Genomic DNA, 22,219 nt, shown 5'->3' on the forward strand with positions numbered 1-22,219 from the left:
AGCTGAAACAGTTGAAGTTAGAGCTCCAGTATATACCCTGTTGTACTGCAGAAATGAGGGCCTATGCTGTTGAGATGGGCCCACACAAGTCTATGCAGGGGGAAAGGCACTCAAAGTCCATGGATCCCTTATGCCTGTGCCTAGGCAAAGGATCCGTGCCTACCCTGGGTTCCTGGCTTGGGGAGCTGGAAGTTTATTTTTTCCTGTTTGTTAATTTGTTCACTCTCCAAGGCAGGGGAATGGCTCTGGGCATCTGACAGATACTACTTCCAGCCCAGGGGACTCAGCAATTGCTGAAGCCGGTCCAGGAACCAGTGCGGAGCAGGGAGCAGGGAGGTAAATGGGAGAGAGGTTTTTCCCTATGGAAGGTGTTTTTGATCCATGCGGTAAGTCGTACGCAAGTACTTATCTTTCACCGATGAGGGCTGCTTCTCACTGGTTCTCAAAAGTCCCTCCCGCTCCACTTATCATCCACGCAGAAACCTATCTCCCCCCAGGTAATCGCTCTTTGTAATTTCTCGCGTATCCTTTCAGAGTGTTTTTATGCATTTACAAAGGAATATGGATATATATGGAGCCCTGGTGGTGCAGTGGTTAATCACTTGGCTGCTAACTGAGAGGTTGGCGGTTCGAACCCACCCAGCAGCTCTGAGGGAGAAAGACCTGGCAGTCTGCTTCCGTAAAGATTTACAGCCCAGAAAACTCTATGGGGAAGTTCTCCTCTTTCACATGGGGTCGCTATGAGTCAGAATCGACTCAACCCCACCTAAAAACAACAGATATATAAAATATATTCTATTATTCAAATTTACACACCAACCACTAATGCCAAAGATGAGGAAACTGAAGATTTTTACCAACTTCTGCAATCTGAAATTGATCAAACATACAGTCAAGATGCATTGATAATTACTGATGATTGGTATGTGAAAACTGGAAGCAAAAGAACAAGGATCAGTAGTTGGAAAATACGGTCTTGGTGATAGAAATGACAATGGAAATTGCATGATAGAATTTTGCAAGACCAATGACCTATTCATTGCAAATGCCTCTTTTCAACAACATAAACAGCCACTATACACATGGACCTCACCTGAAGGAATACACAGGAATCAAGTCAACGACATCTGTGGAAACAGACAATGGAAGAGCTCAATATCATCAATAAGAACAAGACCAGGAGCTGACTGTGGAACAGATCATCAATTGCTCATGTGCAAATTCAAGTTGAAGCTGAAGAAAATTAGAACAAGTCCAGGAGAGCCAAAATACGACCTTGAGTATATCCCACTTGACTTTAGAAATCATCTCAAGAATAGATTTGATGCATTGAACTCTAATGACTGAAGACCAGACGAGTTGTGGGATGACATCAAGGACATCATATATGAAGAAAGCAAGAGGTCATTAAAAAACAAGAAAAAAAGAAAAGACCAAAATGTATGTCAGAAGAGACTCCGAAACTTGATCTTGAACATAGAGTAGCTAAAGCAAACTGAAGAAATGATGAAGTAAAACAGCTGAACAGAAGATTTCAAAGAGTGGCTCGAGAAGACAAAGTGAAGTATTATAATGACATGTGCAAAGACCTGGAGTTAGAAAATCAAAAGGAGAGAACATACTTGGCATTTCTCAAGCTGAAAGAACTGAAGAAAAAATTCAAGCCTTGAGTTGCAATATTGAAGGATTCTATGGGGAAATTATTGAACGATACAGAAAGCATCAAAAGAAGATGGAAGGTATACACAAAGTCACTGTACCAAAAAGAATTAGTCTAAGTTCAACCATTTCAGGAGGTAGCATATGATCAAGACCCAATAGTATTGAAGGAAGAAGTTCAAGCTGCACTGAAGACATTGGCAAAAAACAAGGCTCTAGGAATTGACGGAATACCAATTGAGATATTTCAACAAACAGATGCAGCGCTAGAGGTGCTCACTCCTTTACGCCAAGAAATTTGGAAGATAGCTTCCCAGCCAACCAGCCAGAAGAAATCTATATTTGTGTCCATTCCAAAGAAAAGTGATCCAACAGAATGCGGAAATTATCAAACAATATGATTAATTTCACACACAAGTAAAATTTTACTGAAGATCATTCAAAAGCTGTTGCAGAAGTACACTGACAAGGGGATGCCAAAATATCAAGCTGGATTCAGAAGAGAATGTGGAATGAGAGATATCATTGCTGATGTCAGATGGATCCTGGCTGAAAGCAGAGAATACCAGAAAATTTTTACCTGTGTTTTATTGACTATGAAAAAGCATTTGACTGTGTGGATCATGATAAATTATGGATAACATTGCAGAGAATTCCAGAACGCTACTCATGAGGAACTTGTACATAGACCAGGAGGCAGTGGTTCAAACGGAACATGGGGATATTGCATGCTTTAAAGTCAGGAAAGGTGTGTGTTAGGGTTGTATCCTTTCACCATACTTATTCAATCTGTATGTTAAGCAAATATTCTCAGAAGCTGGACTATATGCAGAAAAACAGGGCATCAGGATTGGAGGAAGACTCATTAACAACCTGCGTTATGTAGATGACACAACCTTGCTTGCAGAAAGTGAAGAGGACTTGAAGTACTTACTGATGAAGATCAAAGACTACAGCCTGCAGTATGGATTGCACCTCAACATAAAGAAGATAAAAGTCCTCACAACTGGACCAGTAAGTAACACCATGATAAATGGAGAAAAGACTGAAGTTGTCAAGGATTTCATTTTACTTGGATCCACAATCAATGCCCAAGGGGGCAGTGATCAGGAAATCAAACGATGTGTTGCCTTGGTCAAATCTTCTGCAAAAGACCTCCTTAAATTGTTGAAAAAGGAAGATGTCACTTTGAAGACTAAGGTGCACCTGACCAAAGCTATGATATTTTCAATCACCTCATACACATGTGAAAGCTATACAGTGAATAAGGAAGACCAAAGAAGAATTGATGCCTTTGAATTATGGTGTTGGTGAAGAATATTGAACATACCATGGACTGCCAGAATAACAAACAACAATTAACAATTCTGTCTTGGAAGAATTACAGCTCCTTAGAAGTGAGGATGGTGAGACTTTGTGTGTCACATACTTTGGACATGTAATCACGAGGGACCAGCCCCTGGTGAAGGAGATCGTACTTAGTAAAGTAGAGGGTCAGCAAAAAAGAGGAAGACTTTCAAGGAGATGGATTGATACAGTTGCTCCAACAACTCGCTCAAGCATAACAATGATTGTGAGGATGACATGGGACTGGGCAGCGTTTTGTTCTGTTGTATATAGGGTGGCAATGAGCCAGAACGGACTCTACGGCACCTAACAACAACAAATATATATATATATACACACACATATATATACATATATATATATACACATATATATACATATATATACATATATGTATATATATGTATTAATAAGTATCTATATATTTGTATATATGTTGTTTTATATAAATGTATATATTGTTGTATATATATACATATACATACGTATATGTATTTATGCCTTCTTTTTATACAAAATCAGCATAATATACAGTTTCTGCACCTTATAGTTTACACTAATAACATATCTTGGAGATATTTTCCTATCAGTGCTTAAAGAGTTTCTTTATTCTTTTTTGCAGCTGTATAGTGTTCTATTGTTTAGTCATTCCAATTTTATTCTTCACCTCTCTTGAATTCATCAATTCTTCACCAACTCACCATCACCACCATTTCCTATTCATCTTCTAACTATTCTACATCTCTCCATTCTCATCATTCTCCAATCTATTAACCATGCCACCTTCATATTAGTATTTATAAAACATAACTGTGATTGTGCCATTCAAATGCCTAAAAGCCTACAATGGCTCCCTATTAACTACAGTAGCAACCGGGAGTTTTCCAAACACCACTCTGTTTTCTTTACCTAAAATATCTTCCCTCCCACCACTCCTTTTGTCTACCTGGCGACCTCCCTCTTCCTCCAAGATTCTGGTTCCTCTGAGACACTTTCTCTGACCTCCACTCCCCTCACTTCCCTACTACTGCCAATTGATTTGTTGTTTACTCCGTTGTGTGTCATCCTGTACCTTATACTCTGCTTATATTATTGCATCTTTGCCCTTTCTCCTTTATTTTTTTCTTCCTCTTCCTGCTCTCTTGGGTGGCACAATTGGTTAAGCACTGGACTACTAAACAAAAAATTGCTGGTTCGAACCCATCTAGAAGCACCTTGGAAGACAGTCCTGGCGATCTGCTTCAGGAAGGTCACGGCTTTGAAAACCCTATGCAGCAGTTCTCCTCTGCATACATGTTGTTGCCATAAGTCAGAATCTACTCAACAGCAACTAACAACAACCCACTGTCTTTCTCATATTAAATTATAATTGAATGTGTAGCATAGTGGAAAGTTGATTGGATCTAACACTGGGAAGTCTTGATTCTAGAACCAAGTTTGCCTTCTAGTTCCTGTTTGACCGTAACCAAGTCACTTTACCTGTCTTGGAGACAAGAGAGTGAGTGTTGAACTAGATATTGCCTAAGGACCTTATGGACTCTGAAATTCTCTGTTTCTATGGACTACAAGATTGTCCCAAAAATCTGTTTTGTAGATGTTATGTGTTTTCTCCAGGCCAGACCATTTGACACCAAGTTTATTTTTTACATTGAAGATTTATCCTCAAAGAATACTGCCTGAGTCAGTTAACTCACTTCATTCTCACAAGCTGCCAGTATGATCTTTGTTCAAGTTTTGATTTCCATAAGACCCAATTGCCTATACTCAGTTCCATGACTACCCATTGCACCTTTAACCATAGTCACTGACTCTTTACCAGGAAGTCTGGATGAGAAAGTTAGGTACCCATTTAACCCATTGCCATCGAGTTCATTCCAACTCATAGCAACCTTATAGGACAGAATACAGTAAGTATCCGGGTTACGAACATCCAACTTATGGACAACTTATACTTGCCCATTGATGTTATGTAAATTTGTCCTCACTTTGAAATGATTGAACCAACCACTACTCTCAAAAAATTCATCACAATCACCTTTACTTGCTGCACGTGCAGCTTTTAAATCATTGAAAAGACTTCGAGCCTTTTCCTGCACTAACCAACCAACAAACCAACCCATTGCCGTCGAGTCAATTCTGATTCATAGCAACCCTATAAGACAGAGTAGAACTGCCCCATAGGGTTTCCAAGGAGTGGCTGGTGGATTTGAACTGCCAACCTTTTGGTTAGCAGCTGAACTCTTATCCACTGCACCACCAGGCTAAATAAGAACTGTATGCACCTGTTATGACTTACCAACAAATTCGACTTAAAGACACACTCAGGAATGGATCTTCTTTGTAACTCAGGGACTGCCTGTAGAACTGCCCCACAAGGTTTCCAAGGCTGTAATCTTTGCAGAAGCAGACTACCACATCTTTCTCCCGTGGAGCAACTTGTGGGTTTGAACTGCCGACCTTTTGGTTAGCAGCCGAGTGCTTAACCACTGCACCACCAGGGTTCTTTTGAATGTGAGGTGATTTGGTGCAAATATCTTACTGAAATGCATTATCTTTGTATCCAAGGAATACATCACCATAAAAAAATGCCATCAATGCTATCTGTCTCAGATACGGTGTCAGACAACATAGTTAAAACTTCCACCCAGGATCATATTATTGTTTAAACATGTAATAAATATTTAAACTGTGAGTATAGCAGGAATGAATTAGAATCACCATGTTGTGTTCAGTATTGTTAGGGATTGAATTGTGCCCTCCCAAAAGATATGTTGAAGACCTAACCCTGTACCTGTAAATGTGACCTTGTTTGGGGAAGTAGGGTCTGTCTTTGAAGATATTATTAAGTCATACTGGAGTAGGGTGAGTCCTAGTCCTAATTCCTTCTGAGTGGTGCCTTATAAAAGGGAAGAACAGATACAGGGTCAGAGTTATACACATGGGGGAAGATGCATGTGAAGATATATCTCCAAGCCAAGGAAAGCCAAGAGACCCCTGGAGCCACCACAAGATGAAAGAGACAAAGAAAGATCTTCCCCTAGAGCCAACAGAGAGAGCATAGCCCTGCCATCACCCAGAATTTGGACTTCTAGCCTCCAGAACTGTGAGAGAATAAATTTCTGCTATTGAAAACCAAACACCTTGTTGTATTTTGTTATGGTAGCCCTAGGAATCTAAGACAAGTATGGTGTACGAGCAGGAGAGATTATTCTTACATCTTCAAGACTTTAAAGTGCAACTGGCTTGCAGCAAATGATAAAGGGTTAGTAACTTTATTACATTAAAAATCATACAAATATGTAAGAAACTTAGTACACCAAAAGACAAGAGAAAATACAGAAGAGAAAATATAACTAGTAAATAAACATATACAAATATTTAACCTCACTGGTAATTGACTAAATGCAAATCAAACAGATGTCATTTTGCCCATCAAGTTGACCTCCAGATTGTAAACAATAATCTCAGAGAAGTGAAGTAGGTAGTGTGTGAGAAGGGGGGAAGTCCCAATAAATAGCTGATGGCAATGTTAAATGATAGAAGATTTCAAGAAAACAATGGGAAAATACGCATCAAAACCCTTAACATTTTTCATATTCTATGATCCAACATTCTCTCTTCTAGAAATCTGCACTAAGGATAAAATCTAAAACATGAAAAAAGGCTGTATACGTGAATATTCTTATCAAAGTACAATCCATATTATCAAAAAATTATAAATGACCTAAGTATATAACAAGAAGGGAATGGTTAAGTAATTATAATACAACAATTCAATGGAATATTTTACAGCAATTAACAATGATGTTTGGGAAGACTATAACATAAGACTGTCCTCACAGTGTTAGATAATGTTAAATGGGGAAAATCAAGATTAAAAATGTATTCATCTCTTATTACAAGCTTATAAGAACATGCAAATTAAAAAAGACTGGAAAGAAATACATGAAAATAATTATCTTTCTGTTTGTAATCTTTCTGAGTGGTATGACTATAGGAATTCTCTTTCTTTTTTCTGTTTCTCAGATAATTAAGACTTCACGCTTTTTAACGTTAAAATTAAATTTATTTTTAAAATAAATAATTAAATATAAATCTAAGTTTTATATGAGTTAGCCATGAAAATCTGATTCTAGAGAATGGAAAACCTAGAGATGAGTAAGAAAAATAATTAAAAGATGAGTATGACTGGGCCAATTCCATTGGCTCTTGTTAAGTGAATTTAAATCCCTTCTATCATCTACATCAAAAGGCTTTCCAGACCTTTTCAGGTGCAAACTAGTTAACGACCTTAGCATTTGATAGGAATATATATAGAATTTTTATTAGAGTAGTTGTCTATAATTTATAGTTGAAAGAGGCGAGAAGGTTATAGGACCACCTAAATCCTTCTACATTAAATTACACACTACTGACATGTGCACTGATTGGTAATATTTCTTAATTATACTCATTAAAATGTTTTGTGGGAAATGGTAACCTGGGGAGATGGAGAACTAAAGACAACCTTTAGTTAATACAGGAGTCACTTTGCTCAGTAACTATGGAACATCCCATCTACAAAGGCAAAAGCAAACTGCAACAACTTTGGAAGTAATTTGGCAAATGTATTATAGGCTTTAAAACGTTCATACCATTTGACCTTGTAAACTCATTCCTGAGGATGTAGTCCAATATGCAAAGAAATTGCTAGAAACTATTAGGTTATAAAGGAGCCCTGGTGGCTCAGTGGTTAAGTGCTCAGCTGATAACCGAAAGGTCAGCAGCTGTACACTTATGATTTGTGTACTTTTCAGTTTGTATGCTATGTTTCAGTTAAAAAGTTTGCTTAAAAAATCTGAAGCAAAATGATCTATTACTAGACAAACTTCTACAGCATGTCTGTCTGCCATTCACAAGGGTGGAGAATTTACATGTGCAAGCCCTGTGCAGGGTCCTTTGGAAAGGTGAAGGAAAACTGAGACATGGTGCTTGCCTTGGGAAGTTTACATTCCAAGAGAAAGGATTTTCCAAATAAGCACCCCACCACCTTATCCTATGCCTGGCTTTTCAAATGAGTCCCTTTCTTTATTGATTTCTCGAAGTATGAGAGATGTCTCAAGGAACAGTATGGCTTTCATTACTGGCCAATTTGGACAGGGGCTGCTTTCTCTGTGATTTTGGCTAGAAATGACTGACAGTCATTAACCTACCCTATCAACACTCATATTTCCAGAGGCACAGAACATCAATGGAGAAAATCACGTATGTGTGGCAATCCGTGCTTCCTCCCCTCTTCTGGGTACTAATCCTATTGCTTGACAGTGACTTTAGTTGTCTCTGTGGAGTCCCTAGCAGAAACTCCACAACATTGCTGCAAACATTTTCTACCCTTCTCTGTTCCTCACTTCTATATTCATCCCATTCAGCTTAAATCTCAGAAATTCGACTGGCCTGAGAAAACAGAAGGTATCAGATATAAACTCCTTCATTTTTCCTCCACAATTCTACATCTCCATGATCACCTCACCTATCCTTTCTTCCTTTCTTTTTGTCTCAGAGAAAAATAAATTCCTTTTAATCTACAAGGATAAACTCTGTTCCTATCTGTACCGCTAATCTCATTCCTTCCTACTGACTTGAAATAATGCTGTTTTCCCAGTATAACTACTCTCTTGGAAGTGACATCCAAAGTAATCTGAAGACAACTCACGTCAAAGCAAGGACCAACTTATTGGCCACAGCTTAGTGCCTGGATAGCCTGCTTCCAGTATGCCCATCAAAAACCAAACAATCAAATAATATGTTAAGCTCCCTGGTTCCAGGAAGACTGTAGCTCCAGATCTTCTTTCTTCTTTCTCTTTAAAGACTTATTTTCTTATTTCATGGAAAACTGCCTGAGGAATAACTAATAGTCCCAACACTTCCTTCTCTGAAGTAGAGTATCCTACCCAGAGGAGTTATCCCTAATTTGGTATTAATGGAAAACTCATAAGGAATTTTCTCTCTGTGAATCTATAGCCCCTTAGAGCTACTGAAGCTTTCAAAATCAGTCCGCCATGACCTTGTTTCATCAACTATCTCTTCTTTTCCTAATACCGTATTATTTTGTGTCCCCGTAAGCTTCAATCTTAATTTCTCTCTCTCTCTCTCTCTCCCCCCTCCCATTGGCTCCTTTCTTTCTTCCAACAAACATAAACAGGTATTCCAATCTTGAAAAAAAAACTTTCTTTTATCTTTCTTTCCCTTCTAAATATAATATTTTTCATCTTATGCACATCAAATCCTCCTTAAGTAATCAGTCTCTCATGAACCTTTCTGAGGTCTAATTCCTACACATTGCACTCACCCATCTCCTGAATAAACTCTCTTTTAAAGTAACTAATGACTGAATTTAGAGACCATCTCAAGAATAGATTTGGCACATTGAACACTAATAACCGAAGACCAGATGAGTTGTGGAATGACATCAAGGACAACATACAGGAAGAAAGTAAGAGGTCATTAAAAGACAGGAAAGAAAGAAAAGACCAAAATGGATGTCAGAAGAGACTCTGAAACTTGCTCTTGAAAGTAGAGGAGCTAAAGTGAAAGGAAGAAATGATGAAGTAAAAGAGCTGAACAGGAGATTTCAAGAGTGGCTCAAGAAGACAAAGTAAAGTATTATAATGACACAAGCCAGATTCAGAAGAAAATGTGGGACAAGGGATATCATTGCTGATGTCAGATGGATTGTGGCTGAAAGCAGAGAATACCAGAAAATGTTTACCTGTGTTTTATTGACTATACAAAGGCATTCAATTGTGTGGACCATAACAAATTGTGGATAACATTGCAAAGAATGGGAATCGCAGAACACTTAATTGTGCTTTTGTGGAGCCTGTACATAGACCAAGAGATAGTCGTTTGAACAGAATAAGGGGATACCGCATGATTTAAAGTCAGGAAAGGTGTGCGTCAGGGTTGTATCCATTCACCATACTTATTCAATCTGTATACTGAGCAAATAATCCAAGAATCTGGACTATATGAAGAAGATCTAAAGCATCAAGATTGGAAGAAGACTCATTAACAACTTGCCATATGCAGATGATGCAACCTTGCTTGCTGAAAGTGAAGAGGACTTGAAGCACTTACTGATGAAGATCAAAGACTACAGCCTTCAGTATGAATTACACCTCAACATAAAGAAAACAAAAATCCTCACAACTGGACCAATAAACAACATCATGATAAATGGAGAAAAGAATGAAGTTGTCAAGGATTTCATTTTACTTGGATCCACAATCAACACCCATGGAAGCAGCAGTCAAGAAATCAAACAAGGCATTGCATTGGGCAAATCAGCTGCAAAAGACCTTTTTGAAGTGTTTGAATCAAAGATGTCACTTCAAGGATTAGGTGCATGGTGTTTTCAGTCGCCTCATGCACATGCAAAAGCTGGACAATGAATAAAGAAGATCGAAGAAGAATTGATGTCTTTGCATAATGCTGTTGGTGAAGAATATTGAATATACTGTGGCCTGCCAGAAGAACAAACAAATCTGTCTTGGAAGAAGTACAACCAGAATGCTCCTTAGAAGGGTGGATGGGGAGACCTCGTCTCACATATTTTGGACGTGTTATCAGGCGGGAGGAAGGACCAGTGCCTGGAGAAAGACATCATGCTTGCTAAAGTAGAGAGTCATAGAAAAAGAAGAAGACCCTCAACAAGATAGATTGACACAGTGGCTGCAACAACTGGCTCAAGTATAACAACGATTATAAGGATGGCACAGGATGGGGCAGTGTTTTGTTCTGTTGTATACAGGGTCATTGTCTTAGGGTTCTCTAGAGAAGTAAAACCAGTAAAGAGTATAAATATATATACAGAGAGAGATTTATATCAAAGAAACTGCTCACGTGATTGTAGAGGCTAGAACGTCCCAAGTCTGTAGATCAGGGTAGAGGCCTCTCCCAAGTCACGCAGCCACAAATGCTGGCAAGCCCAAGATCGGCAGGTAGGAGAGCAGGGCTCCCACTCATAGGCTGTGAAGGCTGATGAATTCCTAGATTGGCAGGCAAGACCACAAGGTTTCTCCTGATTCACGTAGCTGCAGGGGCTGGTGAACCCAAGATCGGCAGGTCAGAGAACAGGGCTCCACTCACAGGCTGTGAAAATCAATGAATCCCAAATTCAGCAGATAAGCTGACAGGTCAAGTCCCAAGAACCGGAGATGAGATGACAGGAGGCAGCCGCAGCATCCAGAGTGAGCAAAAAGCCAGAACATCTGCTTATATTCACATGCAGGCCACATCCCCAAGGAGACTCCCTTTCATCTGATTGGCTACTCACAGTATATTCAATCATGGGAGTGATCACATTAAAACACTGAGAATCATGGCCCAGCCAAGTTGACATACAATCTTAACCATCACAGTCGTTATGAGTCAAAACGCACTCGATGGCACCTTACAACAACATGTTGAGGTGCAATCTATACTGAAGGCTGTAGTCTTTGATCTTCATCAGTAAGTGCTTCAAGTCTGTTCAGTCTCAGCAAGCAAGGTTGTGTCATTCGCATATCTTAGGTTGTTAATAAGTCTTCCTCCAATCCTAATGCCCCGTTCTTCTTCATACAGTCCAGCTTCCTGGATTAGTTGCTCAGCAAACAGATTGAATAAGTGCGGTGAAAGGATACAACCCTAGCGCACACCTTTTATGATTTTAAACTGTGCAGTATCCCCTTGTTCTGTTCAAACGACTGTCTCTTGGTCTATGTACAGGTTCCTCATGAGCACAATTCAATGTTCGGAAATTCTCATTATTCACAATGTTATCCAGAATTTGTTATGATTGACAGAGTCAAATGCCTTTGCATAGTCAATAAAACACAGGTAAACATCTTTCCGGTATTCTCTGCTTTCAGCTAAGATCCATCTGGCGTCAGCAATGATATCCCTCGTTTTACGTCCTCTTCTGAATCCAGCTTGAATTTCTGGCAGTTTCCTGTCAGTGAACTGTAGCAGCTAGCCTAGTGCTTTCTTATTTCTGTTCAGAGTACAATACGACATCTAGTCTAAAAACCTCAGTGTTTATGGATTCCTCATTACCTCTCACTCCCAACATCTAATCAGTTACCTCAATCCGTAAGTTGGTTATTTTTAATCTCTCTTTCTGCATTCTCTTCCTTGGAATTCTCAATTAGCAGAGTGGAGAATGTTACAATCTAAGAGCCTACAGAGGGAGATGATATTCTTTAGAGAAAATCAATTTTCTCTGCAGAACAAAGAGAAGGTCAAGTCTTGGAGACATCAGATACCACAGAAGGCAGAGATGTGCACAGGACAGAAAACAGATTGTTTCAAAGTCTTTCTTCTCAGCAATTGTGCCTCCAAGTCCCCAGTTCCTATCCGGAGCAGCCAGGTGACTACCCTCCCTCTCAAAGGAGCAAAGAAGTTTACTTTTTAAAGATATTGAACCTGAGGCTTTGGATATGGTAACCAGGGCTTTGAGCCAGTTCTTTCTGGTTTGAACTCTGCTGAGAATTCATTGGCTTTCCATAGACTAATCAGAGTTTTTCTATATCAAGAATTTGAAAGAAGAGACACAAAGACTATAGTTGGTAATATGCACTGTGCCGCTAAGTTTAGGCAGACACAGGGCTGGCAGTGATATTGGGCAATGTACAAGCTAGGGGGTAAGTGACAAGAAGGGAGAGCAGAAAGAAGGGAGGGAAGAAAAGAGATGAGCAGAGATGAGATAATTTAGCACTTGTATCCATTATCTATTTGCCATAATATTGCTGCATAACAAACAACCAGAAAATATTAGTAGCATACAACAATAAACATCTATTTTGGTTCTTGAGTCTATGTGTTGTCTAGGTAATGTGTTGATCTTAGCTGGGCTCTGTGGGCTCACTTATGCATCTGTGGCCAACTGGGGGTTGGCTAGGCAGCTTTGCTGATATTAGCTGGGCTTTCTCACATGTTCCAGCCTCGACTGAGATAATTTGACTGTTACATATGTCTTACTGTCCTGCAGGCTAACCTGAGCATGTTCTCATAGCAAAGTCAGAGAAACAAGACAGGAAGTGTGCACACACTTTTCAAGCTTCTGCTTGTATCACGTGTGATAAAATCCCATTGGTCAAACCAAGTGAAATGGATGAGCCCAAAGTCAGAGTGGGAGGGAGCTCCAAAGTTACAGAGCACAGGACAAGAATATAAGAAGACCTTTAATTCGAAACGTAATGCAATCAATCTTCCATAGCCTATGAAAAAGACAGAATAGCTTTGGCCTAGCATCTCCCCGGCTCCACTTTCCAAGAGTTCTGACTGTACTCTGGTTCCTAGGTATGTGACACTGGCTGTGGTTTTCTTGTAAAAAATCCCTCTTTACCTGAGCTTTTTTGGGTGGATTTCTGTTCTTTGCAATCAAGAGATCCTTTATTAGAAAAGTACTAAATTCAATGGAGATAATTTGGTGACAACCAAATATATGTTTAAGAAAACAAACCGAAACTATTGCTGTCAAGTTAATTCTGAGCCATAGTGACTCCAGAGGACAGAGTAGAACTGCCTTATAGGGTTTCCAAGGAGCAGCTGGTGGATCTGAACTGCTGACCTTTTGGTTAGCAGCCGTATCATTTAACCACTGCACCACCACAGCTCCAAATACATATAGTGGTAAGAAATGGCAAGGAGTTGGACAAAACTGGAAACCTATATCCTGTGGTCAATTAAATCAAGTATCTGCATCATTAAGCAGTTGTTTAAAGATGCCTGCTTTTTAAAAAAATTTTGCCCTGCCTTTCTTTCCTCCTAATTTGCTAGAATTCACACGAATTCACTAATTTTATGGTAAATCACCAAGACATGGCACATATGACAATTCCTTTGTGATTTTTTTTTAATTCATGCTGCCCTACACAGACAAATCCAGTACTGCCAGTTATCTATTTCCAAGCTGCCTGTTTCAGCTTCAAGAGATATCTGGGAATATTTCACTCGCCTCAGAACTTCCATAAATATTCAATGAGACTGAGTGACCAGAATAGATCTGCACATTTCTCCTCTTTGCAGAACATGTAAAGAGCGGGGAGACGTTGTGCTGATTTCCAGCTTTGATTCAGAAAAATCTTGGCTCTCAGAGCTCTGAGCATCTGTAGCTCCACACCCACCTGAGCTAATCTTGAATCGGCTGCTAAGACACATCCAAAGCTTTGAACACTCACATAGACTCACTGAAAGCTCTCCACATGGGCCTTCTCACCATCAGCTCTTACTAATGTATCACTTAATAGAGACTGCTATACGGTTTCTAAGCACCCTCCAGTGCTGAGTTACCAAAATGTGATGAAATGAACTTTTTAAGGGGTCTAAATCCTGGAAAGGTTACGTGACTATGTTTAATGAGGCACTCACAACTAATTGGTTTGAGTTCTGCCCCTTCCCAAACCTAAGTTCCAATGGGTATCATAAGACAACATGAAATTATCCTGGCTGTGATGCAGTTATCTTCCATCAAGCCGAAGGTTCTCTCACAAAAGAATTCCAGATTTTCTGATGGCTTTAGCCCTGAGCTCTGAAACTACAGTATCATGGAATGCTGTAGATTCCTGCATTTTCTGCTTGGCAGTATCTGTTTAATTTAAGATTGGTTACTCAGAGTCTCAGCAACATATTTCTTATGGGAAAGAGGAAGCCCAAACTCCTCAGAGCTGGGCAGACTGTATTATTTTCATAAGTGACCTATTAACAATTATTTCAAGCCAGTATGCAAACACAGTCCTTGTCTTAAATTCATAGATGTCTATTTCAGTAACTTTGATCAGGGAGACAAAAAATAAAACCTCTATGGTTATAGTCACAAGACGCTAAAAGCAGTTTAAATAGTATTAATCAAGTCCTTTTTATCACATATAAAATCTTCTCTTGTCAAGATTAAAGAATGCAAAAGAGCGGAGGTGCAAAGACAGAGAGAACAGTGGAATCGTTTATTGTTATCATTTGGTTTATCTTTTTTTATCTCATGGAGTGAGAAGATGACAGGATTCAAAGCAACCAGTTTTAAAAAGCCTAAGATCCAAAGATCCAAGAGTTCTATGAAAACATTTCTGAGCAGTCTTTTCCTATAGCAACAATAGAAGCGAAGCCAAAATGCTTGAATTTTCTAACTGGTTTACAGCAAACATCTGTGTCAGATGCAACTGAAACAAACCCTTCTGTTTAATAAGCAATATACTGAACTCAAATTGTGGGCAATGATAGCTCCACTTAAAGGTTTTATTGGCTGAAACAAAAACTTTATTTTGATATATGCATGCCTGTTACATTAGTAAATAGCAATACCAGCACACCATAGCTCCCCTCACTTAAATAAATGTCTTCAGTGGCTCTCAACACACTTCAGGATGTAGTCTTTATCACAACATACTACAATCTTGCTCCTTCCTACCTTTACAGCCTTATCTACTGCCACTCTTTAAACCCTTCCCCCAAATACTACACTGTCAACACCCTGATATACTTTCCACCTCTCAAACATGCCAAGAACTTTCAGGTTCTTTACCTTCACACCTGCTCTTTCCCCATTTTTCACCTCTTCTCTACTAATCATTTAGAGATGTAAATGTCCCAAGTAAAACTAGCCTTGGGAAACCATTCTAGCATCACCAAGTATAGCCATCCCTTTGATGGTTTTTACCAACCTCTATAGAGATCCCCAGTCCCTGGGTGGAGCAAACAGTTTGCGCTCACTGCTAACCAAAAGGTTGGCAGTTTGAACCCTCCCAGTGGTGCCTGGAAGAAAGGCCTGGTGATCTGCTTCCATAAAAATTACAGCCAAGAAAACCCTATGGTACAATTCTACTCCACAACACTTGGGGTCGCTATGAGTCAGAATTGACTTGACAGCAACAGGTTTCAATAGAAATCCCAACATATTCTAACACTGTGTTTACACTCACATACACTAGTGAGCAAACCTGTGAGCTCAGCCATATACACACATATAAGCATACACACATACACACATATCCTTGGAACTGGAATCCGTTTCATAAGCATTTCATACTCCCAGTGTCCAGCAAAATGCCTGTCAAGGAGTAATGTTTCAAAAATATGGTGGAATTTATGATGTTTGTGGGTGGACACGGATTTGCACAGAATACTCAGAATCTTTTGCCTGGACTCCCTTGTGAGTGAACAATAACACATACTTACCAGTTGGTGTGTCCATATTAGGGGCAGACTATGGATAAAACAAGGGGGAAAGAGTATAGTTGACTGATCCACTTGGGAAAGGAATCCTTAGCCATCACTTCAGTCTTGCACACTAATCAGGTTAGCTCATGCCAAGGACAAACTTCTTCAATATAAGAACCTACTCAGATGCAAGCAAACTTTTATTATTCTCCCATTCCTAGTCTTCCTTGTCCTTGGGACATAGACCATGATTTTCATTAGCTTTCCTTTTTAGGTATTTTCCTGAGCACCTTAATCCATCCCCCATTTTTAGAGTTATATATGGTGATTTGGCAGATACGAAGTTCTTTGCCGTGACTCAGTTGGCATTTTAAATTATTTTAATTTCAAGAGAGGCAGCAGTGACACAACCATTTTTAACCACTAACTGCTTAAAAACTTCCCTACTTAGGCAAATCCATTCTTGCAAGTAGAATGGATCTTATGATGAATTGAATCACCAGCCCACATATCAAACCAAAGCAAATTTAATTTCCGCCACATTGCATTGATGTTTGAAAAAGAGTTCTCAAGATGATTTTGGAAGATCTACTACTGTTAAAAAAAAGAAAAAAAAGAAATCTTATGTCCGTATTCAGCCCAAGGATGGTTAAAAAAAATTATAATGAACTGTGGTTATGATGACAGCTCCTCTCCCAAGAGATCACCCTAGAACTACTGAGGAGACCCTGGAGAGAGAATGGCAACCTTGGACTCCTGGGATCTTATTTAACATGTTTGGCCCCCAAGAAGTCAGAAGACAATAAGAATTGACCATAAATCCCTGTGGATTGTAAGATGATGTTCTACAGTGGTTGCAACTGGAATAGAAACAACCTCCCATTCTTACCCCCACCCCCTGAAGACTTCATCAACAGACACATGTTTGGAAAGTGTATTTAAAGCTATATTTGGAAATGTATTGCCACACATTCATCCAAATGCACAAGTGGGTACAGGTGCATTCACACACACACACACACACACACACACGCACACCCCCCCTCACAAAAGGCAAAGGATTTCTCCATCCAGAAGCCTAAGTACAGAACACAAGAGCAAAATATCATGTCCCTAGGTGATACAGACGGTTTGTGCTTGACTGCTAAAGATTGGTGGTTCAAAGCCACCCAGCAGTGCCTCCGAAGAAAGGCCTGGTGATCTGCCTCCCTAAAGAATACAGCCAAGAAAACCCTATGGAACAGTTCTAGTCTATAAAACATAGGGTCACCATGAGTTGGAATTGACTCAGAAGCAATGTTGTTTTATTTTGATCACTCTCTGTACTTGGAAATTTATTTAAAATGTCATGAAAAATATAAATACCATGTAATAGTGTTTATCTCTATAGAGGGGAATGGGATTAGGAGACGAGTTGAAGGTGGACTCTCACCTTTTATTGTATATTATTTTATTTTTTACAAAGATTATGCATTCATATATTATTTGTTCAATTAAAAAAAATTAAAGGGAGAAGTTTAGTGTGGCCTAAGCTACTATCATTCATGACACATATACCAGAGAGAGATTGGGTCAAAGTCTCTCCTCTTTGTTGAAACTATGGAATACCTGTAACTCTGCTAGAACTCATTATTTGATACAAGAAATTCTCTTTATCCAGCCCATCAGCCACCCACTAGCACAGACAGATGCACAGCCACCCTTTTCTAACACATTTTAACATACAGGCACACATGCATATGCACATATCCCCACATCCATCTACCTCTTATCATCACCTTGGCCTTTATGGCTTGAAGCACTTACTGATGAATATCAAAGACCACAGCCTTCAGTATGGATTACAACTCAACATAAAAAACAAAAATCCTCACATCTGGACCAGTAAGCAACATCATGATAAACAGGGAAAAGACTGAACTTGTCAAGGATTTCATTTTACTTGGATCCACAATCAACACCCATGGAAGCAGCAGTCAAGAAATCAAAAGATGCATTACATTGGGCAAATTTGCTGCGAAAGACCTCTTTAAAGTGTTAAAAAGTAAAGATGTCACTTTAAGGACTAAGGTGTACCTGACCCAAGCCATTGTGCTGTCAATCGTCTCATATGCACGCAAAAGCTGGACAATGAATAAGGAAGACCGAAGAAGAACTGACGCCCTTGAATTGTGGTGTTGGCAAAGAATATTGAATATACCATGGACTGCCAAAAGAATGAACAAATCTGTCTTGGATGAAGTATAACCAGAATGCTCCTTAGAAGCAAGGATGGTGAGACTATGCCTCACATATTTTGGACACGTTACCAGGAGGGATCAGTCCCTAGAGAAGGACATCATGCTTGGTAAAGTAGAGGGTCAGCAAAAAAAAGGAAGACCCCCAACGAGATGGAATGACACAATGGCTGCAACAATGGGCTCAAGCATAACAACAATTGTGAAGATGGTGCAGGATTGGGCAGTGTTTCATTCTGTTGTACATAGGGTCACTACGAGTCAGAATGGACTCGATGGCACCTAACAACAACATCTAGGAAAATACCAAAAGTGGGTGGCTTAAGGAACAGAATTTATTTTCTCATACTTTAGGAGGCTAGAAGTCTGAATTCAGGGCACTAGCTCTAGAGGAAAACTTTCTCTCTCTGTCGGCTCTAAGGAAATGTCCTTGTCCCTTTTCAGCTTCTGTCCCTTTTCAGCTTCTGTCCCTGGGTTCCTTGGCGATCTTCATGTAGCATGGCATCTATCTTTCTCCATCTGTGGCTTTTTGCTTCTGTGTCTAACCTGCTCTTTTTATGTCTCAAAAGTGATCGGGCTTAAGACACACTCTACACTGATATGGCTTCATTAACATAACAAAGAAAACTCTATTCCCAAATGGGATTACATCCACGAGTATGTTGTTGTTGTTGTTGTGTGATTCCAACTCATAGCGACCCTATAGAGCAGAGTAGAACTGCACCATAGGGTTTCCAAGGAGCGGCTGGTGGATTCAAAGTGCCGACATTTTGGTTAGCAGCCTGAGTTCTTAACCACTTAACCACCAGCGCTCCATTCCCAAATGGGATTACATCCACAAGTATAGGGGTTAGGATTTACAACACATATTTTCGGCGGACACAATTCAATCCATAACAACAACCTTTAAGTCACTTATTAAACATCGTCAGTGGAGAGAGAAAATCCAGGACCTCATGAAAAACCAAGATCATCATCACAACCAATCAAACACCTGAGTCAGAATACAGTTAGCCAGTTGGAGTGATTGGGTCTAAATTTCAAAGCCAAAGCTTCACTGTTCTGCCTATTTTGTGTATTGTGTGCTTGTGTGTGTGTTTTTAAATTCCTTTTTCAAACTTTGATTTTCCTGCTTTTTTATTGTCTTGTAAACATGGCATGGCGGCAGCATCTGACCTCCTCTAACTTCACATGGGGAAGGAGAATCAAGATCAACATCAACAGCCCAAGGCTGATTCCTATGAAGTAGAAGTCAGATGTGCCTCCACCCTCCAACCTTTTTCCATTTCTGACACCAACCATCCCTCCCCAGCACTCTCTACTTCTCTGCTGGCTTTGATAATTTGTTGCAATGGCCACACAGAACTTACAGACAATACTTATGATTATGGGGTTTATTAGGGAAGCAACAGGTTGAAATTCAGCTTTAGGAATGCTCAGGATACAGTTCTTCGATCAGGAGAGCCTCTTCTCAGCCGTGCCCGCAGGCACACCTCTCTCTGGCCCCTCGGCCTCTGCCTTGCTCGGACAAGTATTACAAAGCTCTTTTAGCTGTGCTGATAAGTGCTCAGAGGCACCCCACTCTTCCAGCAAGCCTCCTGCCCGAAGACACTCAGCTTTCTAGCTCCATGGGCTGGGAAGCTCACCGAGCCATCTCCTGCAAGTCTCCTGCCAGTCTCTTGGTTCTGCTGCCTCTGCTGCCTCTGTTGCTGCCATGTCTCTGCCACTGCTTCTCGCCTTCTTCAGCGTTGCAGCTCTCTCTCTCTCTGTATCCTTGGTCTAGGAGGGTATCAGTGGAGGGATCCCAGGTCCAAAGGACATGATCCACTCCCATCTTTTCTTCTTGGTGGTAGTCAGTTCCCCCCTCTGCTCTGGAATTGGCTCTCTTTGAAGCCTCGTGGGTTGGCAAAACTGACCAATCCCCTCATTAGGGTTCCATATACCTTATTTGCATGGACTCATCCCCACAAGGGTGCCATGCACCTTGTTTACATTATTAACAAGCTAGCCAATCCCCTTGGTGGGCCACAATAACTTCTTTTGCATAATCTTGCCAAGTCTTTTGATGGGAGTTACAAGATCATGGTGAGAAAGACCATATAAAAGCAATCCATTGCACCACAATTCTTCTGTAACACACAAACACACACGTACATAGAGACAGAGAGAGAGAGAGGAGCCTCTAAGAACTCTCTTAACTCTGAGATCCTAGAATTCATAAAAAGTCAAAAGCACAATTTCTGTACACAAAGATTGGTCACAAAAAGGATACATCTTCAAAAGGTTTAGTTTAGCATTCTAGAAATATTCAGATAGATGCATTTGATGTTACACACACCTACCATCTTCAGCAATGAAGCAGCAGGATTTATATTTCAATCTTGCAGATTCTTATTTGCAACAACTCACACTGTAAAAACCCTCTTGGGTTGTAACAACATAATTATCTTCAAAGACTACTGTTGCTTTTCCTAAACTACATTAAAAAATAACTCCCAAGACAAAGGGCAATTCACAGTGTTCTTTGGATAGGTGAGTAGTGACTATTGCAGTATTGCTGGGAATGATGCAAAATGAAATGGGGTCTGGGAGGTAGGTATGGTCTCATATATTCCAACAGGAAGTCATGAGAACTCTTCTAGATTGAACTTTGACCAGTCCAACTCCAAACACAACACACACACTCATGCAAATATATTGGTATATTTAGAGCACATTATGTTCTTTCATCTAGAGATGAGAAATGAGAGTCTATCATAGCTGAATACCCAGGATTAACTGAATAAATAATGGGATGAGGGAATCAAGTAAACAAGTATTTACTGTATACTCCTGAAAGAATTGACAGTGGAGGGGTGAAGTACAAAGGAATTTGAAGATGATCCTGCTCTCAAGGAACTTCAATCTAGATCCGGAGGAAAGATTAATCTACATGAAACACGTAGAGCAGATAATCGCCAGAATCATTTTGAGCTTTTGTAAAAATGCAGGTTCCTAGACCCACCACCAACTTACTGAATCTCTGGGGAGAGGGACCAGAAATCTGCATTTTTAACAAGCTCTTCCAGTAATTCTGAGAGTCATTCAGGTTTGGGAGCCACTGGAAAAGAGGAAACAAAAAAGGTGCATAAAAACATGTTAGACAATTTGGGGAAGGGGAATCAAAATGCTCCAAGAATTAGGATCAATGAGGCAGGAGTAATCAGGAAAGGCTTCCCAGAGAAGGTGAGGCCAGACCTACACCAAGAAGGATTTGTAAGATTTGGATTGACTGAGAATGAAAAAGAAGGGCATTTCAAAAGGAATGACGAAACATAATCAAGAGGCTGAATGTGAAAATGAGCAACTTCAGAGCACAGGAATGGACCAGCAGTTGCAGAGTGTCCACTGTTTGGAAATAGAGTGAGAGAAGATTGGAGGGGATTAATGTGGGGATTAAGATACCAAGACCAGTAGGACAATGATGCCTAATGCAACAATGGGTCCGCTGGGCACCATAATTTTGACAATCTTTGCAACCAGACATTCCTTTGATGCCAGGAAAGACAATGGGATACAGGATGGGCAAGGAACATGAGAAGAAATGGTAAGCATGGTATCTACCTCCACAATAAGTCACCACAACCATCAAGTGATAGTTTCAAAGAAAATGCTTAAAACTTCTCAATCGTGACTAACGAGGTACAGAAGTCCAGTGACAAGGGCCAGGAGGCGGAAGGGGACAGGGAAGCTGGTGATAGGGAACACAAGATTGAGTAAAGATATTGTTGATGTGTTGTGAGATTGTTAACCATTGTCATAGGGCA

The sequence above is a fragment of the Trichechus manatus genome, unplaced genomic scaffold, assembly GCF_000243295.1.
Source record: "Trichechus manatus latirostris isolate Lorelei unplaced genomic scaffold, TriManLat1.0 scaffold00066, whole genome shotgun sequence".
Lineage (NCBI taxonomy): Eukaryota > Metazoa > Chordata > Mammalia > Sirenia > Trichechidae > Trichechus > Trichechus manatus.